Source organism: Zingiber officinale, chromosome 2B (assembly GCF_018446385.1).
Source record: "Zingiber officinale cultivar Zhangliang chromosome 2B, Zo_v1.1, whole genome shotgun sequence".
In the NCBI taxonomy this organism is placed as follows: domain Eukaryota; kingdom Viridiplantae; phylum Streptophyta; class Magnoliopsida; order Zingiberales; family Zingiberaceae; genus Zingiber; species Zingiber officinale.
In genome coordinates, this window is record NC_055989.1 from 18,695,161 (window position 1) to 18,705,605 (window position 10,445).

General features: G+C 39.4%; 3 non-coding genes across 3 annotated transcripts; all 3 read left to right on the forward strand.

The window, feature by feature from the left end:
- The first annotated feature begins 4,023 nt into the window (after positions 1–4,023).
- LOC122049923 lies at positions 4,024–4,217 on the forward strand. Its single transcript, XR_006131164.1, has one exon. It is a non-coding gene; the product is annotated as a U2 spliceosomal RNA (small nuclear RNA).
- Positions 4,218–6,990: 2,773 nt separating this feature from the next.
- On the forward strand, positions 6,991–7,188 carry LOC122049853. The gene has a single exon (XR_006131107.1). It is a non-coding gene; the product is annotated as a U2 spliceosomal RNA (small nuclear RNA).
- Positions 7,189–9,953: 2,765 nt separating this feature from the next.
- Positions 9,954–10,150, forward strand: LOC122049865. Its single transcript, XR_006131115.1, has one exon. It is a non-coding gene; the product is annotated as a U2 spliceosomal RNA (small nuclear RNA).
- Positions 10,151–10,445: the final 295 nt, after the last annotated feature.

Genomic DNA, 10,445 nt, shown 5'->3' on the forward strand with positions numbered 1-10,445 from the left:
GGGCCATACCCGGATCGAGGTCTCCTCGGAAAAGAGTGAATCGAGTCTTCATCGACTCAGCCAATGCTGGAATCCTAGCTCGTGCTGCGACAATATCAGTGAGCTGTGTCGGGACGGCTGTAGGAACTGGTGCTACAAGTGGTACCGCGGAATAAACCGGAGGAGGTACTCCCGGTGCTGCTGAATAAACTGGAGCATAAGTCGTCGGTGGTACTGCCGGGTGAATAAAAGTGGCCGCAGCTGGAGGTACGGTAGGAAACGGTACTAGATGTGGAGCCGCTGCTGCTACTGTAGGCACTGGAAGCACAGGTGCCACTGGTGTCGGGTACATTGTAGGTCCAGGTGGCGGTGGTACTGAATACGCTGTAGGCTGCGCTGGAGCAGATATCGGGAACGCCAATGCTACCCCTGATGGTACCGGAACTACAGTAGGGATAGGTACACTCGGCATAACCGAGGTAGGTACCTCTATAGGAGTCATCGGGGTCTGAGAGCCCGACGCGCTCGTAGTATGCTGAGTCTGTCCCTGACTGACAGGCTTATCAATAGTAGGCATCTCTGGCATATCCAGAGATCCCGTGGTCCTCGCACGTGGTCGTCCAGCACCACGTCTCGCCGCAATACTCGTAGATCTCCTCATATCTGTTAAGTTATATTAAAGATATTACTACCAATATAACAATCATAAAATAAACATCATACCTAATTGCCATCTGGAGATGTTCCGTCGCTGTCCAGTCCCCAACTTAACCTCAAAATTCCGAACGAGAAAATCGCCGAAAATTCATATAAATCCGAAACGGAAATCCGAAACATAACCACAATGAAAATCCAAAAATGCCCAGTTTGACTCGCAAACTTGGCTCTGATACCAAATAAATTGTCACGCCCCGGAGGAGTCCCTGTCCGAAGAAATTTCGGCAGCATCTCCCCTGTACGGCGGACAATCTGAAACTTTCTACATATCCATATACCTCAGCCACATGTGGCTGGAATAATAACAGTAAATAAACAATCACCCACGCAGTTTATATAATAAGTAAACAGAATAATAATACCCTGACTCGAAATCAACCCTACTCAGCTACACTCGTAAAGCTCAAATCCGACGATAAGATCAACTTACCTCTTCTTCCGTCTAGGCAGGCATGTAGTAGAACAAATCTAAACCATACAAAAATCCATCGATCATACGAATCCATACAATATCCAAATCCTCAAATAGAATAAGTCTAACACAGTCTAAATAACAAACCAAAAGACAAAAACAGCTTGTGGTTTGCAGGGGACTAGCAACTGGAACTCTCTCCTGACAGCATCAACCTGAAAAATAACAACAATGGAGGCGGGGTGAGTCCAACACTCAGCAGGTACAACTGATATACAAAGTAAGGAAATAACACCTAGCACTAATCATGCGTACAGTCTCCTGATATAAGAAGGATAAAAAATGCATCTGAAGTAAACAGGAGAGAAACTGTACTAACCAGGACTTGGGTATAAGGACAAACAGTCCGAGTGATATGAAAATCCTGTATGCATGTCAAACATAGGTATCCAAACAATATGCAGCATATAAATGCAGCAAACACAAACACAAGCAATAAATGCATCATGCATATGATGCCAATGATGCGGCCTCGTCACCCCTGACACCAGTCGATCATCCCACACAATAGTGAGGCCGAGTGGGTAGGGCTGTGACAACCGTGCACTCTGTCGTCACTACTCCTGATGAGTGACCGAGTGGATGGGATGCTGTCGGAGTACACCTATCCTCCTACCCCAAATCATAAATGGGGGAGCGCAATGCTCTCAACTCCCGGTACACAATGACGGGGAGGAATCCCTGCCGGATAACACGTTGTGTCACACTACCCATGAGCGGACCAACGGTGCCTAACAGAGTCCCTACTGCAACACACTCTACCTGAATCGACCACTAACCCATGAGTGGTGGTGTGTGCAAATCCATGTAACTGGCGATGTGCTCAATAATAATGGAGCGGTCTATCGCACAGCATGTAATCATGCAAATGGTGCATGACATTAACCACAAAATATCCTGATCTAATCCATATATATATAAAAGTGCATCATAGGTCAACGAATCAACTCAAATCAAAGGTACACAGAAGGTATAAAACCTAGGTCCTGAACATGGTGAAGCATGGTATATCACTACCCCTATAAACATGTATAAGCAGGTAAAGTATACATGAGATGCAAAACAAGCAATCAATCAATCATATAACAGGTATTGGGTAGTGACTAACCGAAATAAATAAGGAACATAATTAATGCAACTTGTTAAATTCACTACTATGTATATCAAATGACATAAGTCAAAAGTACCCGCCTCCAATAGAAATGGTCCAATCTGTCCAAATCCGGACGTCGAGAAACTCGTCTCGCATCAAGGTCCTGTGATAAATCTTACAATTTAGCTAAGTATAAACAAATAGCTAAACAAATTCCTAATCCATCAACCATCTAGGGTTAGTTTCATTAACCCTAATTACACCATCAATCAAAATCAACCAACATATTTGATTGTATTCATTAAGCCTTACCTCTGGATCAAACAAAAGGAAGATCACAGCGGTTAGTGCTCTCTCCAGCAATGTCTGCAAAGGAAGTCACCATATAAGGTCTACACAGGATTTAATATAATTAGCCCTATGCTTACATAACAAAAGTAATACCAATAGCTCAAACCATCAAAATCTTCAAATTCATCTTTCCAAACTCACCTCAACAGATTCCTAATTCTTCAGCCGAGACCTCCAAGCCATAGACTCAAATCAAATCTTACCCAAAGATGAAGTGGTTGATAGTGGCTACAATGGGTAGAGCTAAGCACAACCCGGGAAGTCTTCGACATATCTAGGGCAGATCGGGTGAAGACTCGGCTGTACCAGGAGATGTCGGACGGCTAGGGCACAGGGCTAAGATAGAATAAAGGGACCTGCTCTGCTCGGCGATCGGAGATAGGGCTCTAGGGCTGAGGAAGGCCGGCGGCAGCGCTGGGTCGGTGGCGGAAAAGCAAACTCGGTGGCGACACAATCCAATCTAGGGCACAGCTGGCGCTGCTCCGGTCCAGAGAGGGCAGCGGCGTCGGCAGGGCTCGGCTAGGGCACGCGGTGGCCGGCGCTAGGGCTGTGCTCGCACGTCGCCGGCGCTTGGATAGGGAGGAGGAAGGGGGTCTCGATGTGAGGCGAGGAAGAGCGGCGGCTCGAGAAGGAAATGGAAGAGAAGCATAGGATGCCAAGAACTCTCAGCCGCGTCTCTAAATTGCGAGATAACCGCTCGGCGTCGGCGCCGGTTAGGGCAAGGGGAGAAGGCTTCGGGCGCGCGACACAAGGGAAAGGAGAAACGACGATAAAAATAATTAAAAGCAAAAGAAATATAAAAAGAAAAGGAAATATAAACATTTCCTCACTAAAAATAGGGTAGCCTAAACAGGCTTTCCCGGAACCCAAATTTTATCCCCGTTAACTCGTCCGTACGAGTTTCGAAAAATTCTCGAAAAATTTCTAAAAATTTCGGAAAATTCCCTTATTAATATTCGCCTATTTTCGGTATTTTACACAGACAGCTTCGGTGAAAAATTTGAACAGCTTATGAGGGAGTGAGATGGAGAGAGGGTGACAGACGGACGAGAGGCCCTGCTCGTCGACGCAGCTGCAGCGGCGAAGCAACAAACCTTAACTAGCTCCATAACAAAATCGCAAGCAACAAGACTCTCCTTTCTTTTCCGCGGCCAAGGAGAAGGAGACATGAGAAAGATCACGGTTTGTAGTGTACTCTCGCCTCTTCTGAAAAAAAAAACTCTAATGGTCATTTAGACCAGGTGGAGTTGTACTCTCGCCTCTATTTACAAACAAAAAAAAACTGCAATGACCTTTTATACTAGATGGAGTTTACATGTTAGGGTTTAGAATTTAGTCCCATATCTTTTGTTTTTGATTGACGGAGTGGAACTAGTGCTATAAAAGAAGAGGCTATGACACTTTCTTATTCATACCTTTCTCGGCCTTTTGGCTAAGATCAAGTGTAGTATCTGTTCTTATTAGTTTAATATCTGATATGTGGACCATTGGTTCACTATGATATTAAATTAATTTTTGTTTTGGGAGGGATCATTATAGCTTGCTATTGGATCCTTGACGTGTCATCCCTGTGTTGCACTATTGCAAGGGTTTGACACACCTGACCAAGTTAAATTAAAATTTTAAATTAAGTTTATTTTTAAATTATTAATTACAATGCATGAAATTAAATCTAAAATTTTAAATATTTTAAAATATATACAAAACAAATAAAAAATTTGAATTTTTTACCGATTTAATTATTATTTTTTTGTTAATGAATACGAAATTTTAAAATTAGAATTGAATAAATTGATGTTTTCTTAGATGAAATTGTGAAATAATTTAATTAAAATTTTAAATTTATTAAGTTATTCAATTGAATTGAAATAACATAATTAGTGTGGTTTATTTTTTTAATTTGGTAAGAAAAAAGGATTTTACTCCGCCCAAGAAAGATAAAACACATACCAAACAACTTTCTAATAGGGAGGACATTTAATCCTTAGGGAATAAAACATGTAAAACACCTGTATCACTCGAATACCAATTTGGCTACACCGTGGGGGTAGAGTTTGGTTCAAGTTTGGCTTGAGGTTGGTTCGTTTAAATGTTATCAAGTTCTCAATTGAATTGGTATCAAGTACTCAACTTTCGCTGACTAATCCTGGGATGGTCAATCCAGCCATAAAAATTTTCCACCGGTCCATCAATCCAATGTTCTTAGATCAATCGTCCATTAGGGAAAATTCATCTGTTAATTCACCGAGATTTAAACTCGATCCTTAAATATTTGGGAAACTAAAAGTGTCCTATCATGGTACTATTACACAAGAACAACCTTATTTATTGTTTGAAACTTATTCAATTATTTATTAAATTCAATTATTTTATTTTATTTAATATGTTTATAAACAAGTTATTGATGATCATTATTAACCAATATACTTGTTCAAATTTATTCATAAATTTTTGAAGCATGTTCAATTAGTTAAAATAGTGTTGTATTGAACGCACATAAATAATTTCATATTAAATTGAACACCAACCTTATTTTTGAACCATTGGTTCATTTACCGCCTTATCTGGCATGCTTGGGATATGCAACGAGGGCACAATGATAGGGCACTCTTGGGATATATACCGAGAGCACAATGTTGATACCATCTCGATGATCTTGAACCAACTCCAGACCAATGCTTTGGATAAATAGTCTCGCTCAGTCAAACTGACAAGTAAATTGTTCGGTCACACTGAAAGAACATGCCAAATGAAAGACCATGGGAAAACCCTAACCCTACGGTCTATGGAGGGCCCAAACTATAGGAGAATAACTCGAGGGGTGATTAGCTTATGGGTTAGATTAACTAACATGTTAAGGCGCTTTCATACCTGGATGCAACAGAGTTGGGAAAGTAGGCAACAAAGTTCTTTAATATATTTTGCAATGGGAGAAGGAAGCACAAAGGCCAAACTAAGATTGACATTCCACATCTCATCCCTACAGGCTATTGCAAGTAGATATAAAAGAAACAAAACGAGTTCAATAGGATGAACTCAGCATAGCAAATGAGAACCACCAAAACCTCAAGAGTAAGATGCATGAATTGAGACTTCCTCCTCAAAATATTTGACAATACGATTGATTATGTTTGAAAATTGAAAAGAGGGCATGCTGGCAATGGTTACATGGTTATTGATTGGAATAAGACTTTTTACTATGAGAAAAAGTTTTCCTTTGATCTCGCACACACTAAAACAAGCAAAAAAAAATGTTAGTGACCAGAAACCAGGGGAAGTCTTTGGCGATAGCCCTCCGACGCTAATGACGCAAAGCCTCTGCGAGTGGCAGCCATGAGCACAACCACCGGCCAATATCAGAGCAAACTTTGTGGGTGTTCCTCAAGGCCTACGACATCGGCAATTGGGGAAGTTTGTGACATGGACGCTATCTTTCCATGTGTTGGCAGCAGGCAACAAAATCGATCGGAGCGGTAGGAAAAGAGAGCAAAAGGAAGGGGTGGTCGAAATTTTAAGCAGGAGATTTGTCATGCATTTATAACTAACTATGTGCTATGATACCATTGTTGATACTCTAAATGCACGAATCAAAACGAATTAAAATGGTAAACACTTACAACAATCTCCCACAGATCTACAATCGACGACGATTGGACTTGCTGCCGGAAGAGCAATCATAGGATTGGAAAGCTCTCCACAATTCCACGAACCAAATCTCACCGTCTCAGATATTCTTCTCACTCTCTCGTTGTCTCTTTCTCAACACTGTGAATCATCCGCCATGATCCTTGGACGCATCCCTTATAAATGAAAATAACTCAAGGATATAATAGACTTTTCCATTAATTGTAGTGGGGAATGTGGGCATGCTCCTACGTTCCCATTTCCTATAGGATCGACATCTGAAGCCAACTAGTGATGAGCCGAGCGAATCGGGGGATCAAACCTACAGACACCTTAGGCAAAGAATTTGATCAGCTTACGAGGGAGCGAGGCGGAGAGAGGTTGACCGACGGAGGAGATGTCCTGCTTGTCGACGCAGCTGCAGCGGCGAAGCAACAAACCTTAACTGCCTCCAGAACAAAATCACAAGCAACAAGACTCTCCTTTATTTTCTGTGGCCAAGGAGAAGGAGACGTGAGAAAGATCACGGTTTGCAGTGTACTCTCGCCTCTTCTTAAAAAAAAACTCTAATGGCCATTTATACCAGGTGGAGTTGTACTCTCGCCTCTATTTACAAACAAAAAAACTGTAATGACCTTTTATACTAGGTGGAGTTTAGAGTTTAGGGTTTAGAATTTAGTCCCATATCATTTGTTTTTGATTGACGGAGTGGAACTAGTGCTATAAAAGAAGAGGCTATGACACTTTCTCATTCATACCTTTCTCGGCCTTTTGGCTAAGATCAAGTGTAGTATCTGTTCTTATCAGTTTAATATCTGATACGTGGACCATTGGTTCACTATGATATTAAATTAATTTTTATTTTGTGGAGGGATCATTACAGTAGCTTGCTATTGGATCCTTTGCGTGTCATCCCTGTGTTGCACTATTGTAGGGGTTTGACGCACCCGACCAAGATAAATTAAAATTTTATATTAAATTAAGTTTTTTTAAATTATTAATTATAGTGCAAGAAATTAATTCTTAAAATTTTATATATTTAAAAATAAATACAAAACACATAAAAATAATTGAATTTTTTTATTGATTAAATTGTTATTTTTCATTTATTGAATAAGAAATTTTAAAATTAGAATTGAATAAATTGATGTTTTCTTAGATGAAATTTTGAAATAATTTAATTAAAATTTTATTAGGTTATTCAATTTAATCGAAATAACTTAATTAGTGTGGTTTTTTTTAATTTGGTAAGAAAAAATGATTTTACTCCTCCCAAGAAAGATAAATCACGTACCAAACAACTTTCTATAATAGGGAGGACATTTAATTAATCTGTTGGGAATAAAACAGGAAAAACACTTGTATCATCCGAATACCAATTTGGCTACATCGTGGGGTAGAGTTTAATTCCAGTTAGGCTTGAGGTTGGTTTGTTTAAATGTTATCAAGTTCTCAATTGAATTGGTATCAAGAATTCAACTTTCACTAACTAATCCTGGGATGGTCAATCCAGCCATAAACATTTTCCACCGGTCCATCAATCCAATGTTCTTAGATCAATCGTCCATTAGAGAAATTTCATCCGTTAATTCAACGAGATTTAAACTCGATCCTTAAATATTTGGGAAACTATAAAAGTGCCCTACCGTTGTACTATCACACAAGAACAAACTTATTTATTGTTTGAAACTTATATAATTATTTATTAAATTTAATTATTTTATTTTATTAATTTAACATGTTTATAAAAAAGTTATTGATGATCATTATGCACCAATATATTTGTTCAAATTTATTCATAAGTTTTTGAAGCATGTCCAATTAATTAAAATTGTGTTGTATTGAACGAACATAAATAATTCCATATTAAATTGAGCACCAAACTTATTTTTGAACCATTGGTTCATTTACTGCTCTATCCGGCACGCTTGGGATATGCAACGAGGGCAGAATGATAGGGCACGCTTGGGATGTGTACCGAGAGCACAATGTTGTTACCATCTCGATGATCATGAACTAACTCCAGACCAATGCTTTGGATAAATAGGCTCGTTCAGTCAAACTGATAAATAGATCACTGAAAGAACAGGCCAAATGAAAGACCATGGGAAAACCCTAACCCTACGGTCTACGGAGGGCCCAAACTATAGGAGAATAACTCGAGGGGTGATTAGCTTGCGGGTTAGATTAACTAACATGTTAAGGCGCTTTCATACCAGGAAGCAACAGAGTTGGGAAAGTAGGCAACAAAGTTCTTTAATATATTTTGCAATGGGAGAAGGAAGCACAAAGGCCAAAGTAAGATTGACTTTCCACATCTCATCCCTCCAGGCTATTGCAAGTAGATATAAAAGAAACAAAACGAGTTCAATAGGATGAACCCAACATATCAAATGAGAACCACCAAAACCTCAAGAGTAAGATGCATGAATTGAGAATTCCTCCTCAAAATATGTGACAGTACGATTGATCATGTCTGAAAATTGAAAAGAGGGCTTGCTGGCAATGGTGACTTGGTTATTGATTGGAATAAGACTTTTTACTATGAGAAAAAGTTTTCCTTTGATCTCGCACACACTAAAACATGCAAAAAAAATGTTAGTGCCCAGAAACCAGGGGAAGTCTTTGGCGATAGCCCTCCGATGCTAACGACGCAAGGCCTCTGCAAGTGGCGGCCATGAGCACAGCCACCGCCCAAATTAGAGGCAAACTCCGTGGGTGTCCCTCAAGGCCTACGACGTCGACAATTGGGGAAGTTCGCAACATGGACACTATCTTTCCATGTGTTGGCAACAGGAAACTAAATCGATCGGAGCGGCAGCAAACAAGAGCAAAAGGAAGGGGTAGCAATTTTAAACAGGAGATTTGTCATGCATTTATATCTAACTATGTGCTCTGATACCATTGTTGATACTCTAAATGCATGAATCAAAACGAATTAAAATGGTAAACACTTACAACGATCTCCCACAGATCTACAATCTGCGACAATTGGACTAGCTGTCAGAAGAGCAATCATAGGATCGGAAAGCTCTCCATAATTCCACGAACCAAATCCCACCGTCTCAAATGTTCTCACTCTCTTGTTGTCTCTTTCTCTACACTGTGAATCGTTCCCCATGATCCTTGGATGCACTCCTTATTAAGGAAAATAACCCAAGGATATAATGGACTTTTCCATTAAGAGTAGTGGGGAACGTGGACATGTTCCAACGTTCCCATTTCCTATAGGATCGACATCTGAAATTGACTAGTAATGAGCCGAGTGAATCGGGGGATCAAACCCACAAACAGCTTCGCCGAAGAATTTGATTAGTTGATGAGGGAACGAGGCGAAGAGAGGGTGATCGACGGAGGAGATGTCCTGCTTGTCGACGCAGCTGCAGCGACGAAGCAACAAACCTTAACTGCCTCCAGAACAAAATCGCAAGCAACAAGACTCTCCTTTCTTTTCTGCGGCCAAGGAGAAGGAGACGTGAGAAAGATCACGATTTGCAGTGTACTTTCACCTTTTCTTAAAAAAAACTCTAATGGCCATTTAGACCAGGTGGAGTTGTACTCTCGCCTCTATTTACAAACAAAAAAAAACTGTAATGACCTTTTATACTAGGTGGAGTTTAGAGTTTAGGGTTTAGAATTTAGTCCCATATCGTTTGTTTTTGATTAACGGAGTGGAACTAGTGCTATAAAAGAAGAGGCTATGACACTTTCTCATTCATACCTTTCTCGGCCTTTTGGCTAAGATCAAGTGTAGTATCTGTTCTTATCAGTTTAATATCTGATACGTGGACCATTGGTTCACTATGATATTAAATTAATTTTTCTTTGGGGAGGGATCATTTCAGTAGCTTGCTATTGGATCCTTTGCGTGTCATCCTTATGTTGCACTATTGTAGGGGTTCGGCGCACCCGACCAAGTTAAATTAAATTTTTATATTAAATTAAGTTTATTTTAAATTATTAATTACAATATATGAAATTAAATCTTAAAATTTTATATATTTAAAAATAAATACAAAACACATAAAATAATTGAATTTAATGCATAAGAAATTTTAAAATTAGAATTGAATAAATTGATGTTTTCTTAGATGAAATTTTGAAAAAATTTAATTAAAATTTAAAATTTTATTAAGTTATTTAATTTAATCGAAATAACTTAATTAGTGTTTTTTTTAATTTTGTAAGAAAAAATGATTTTACTCCGAT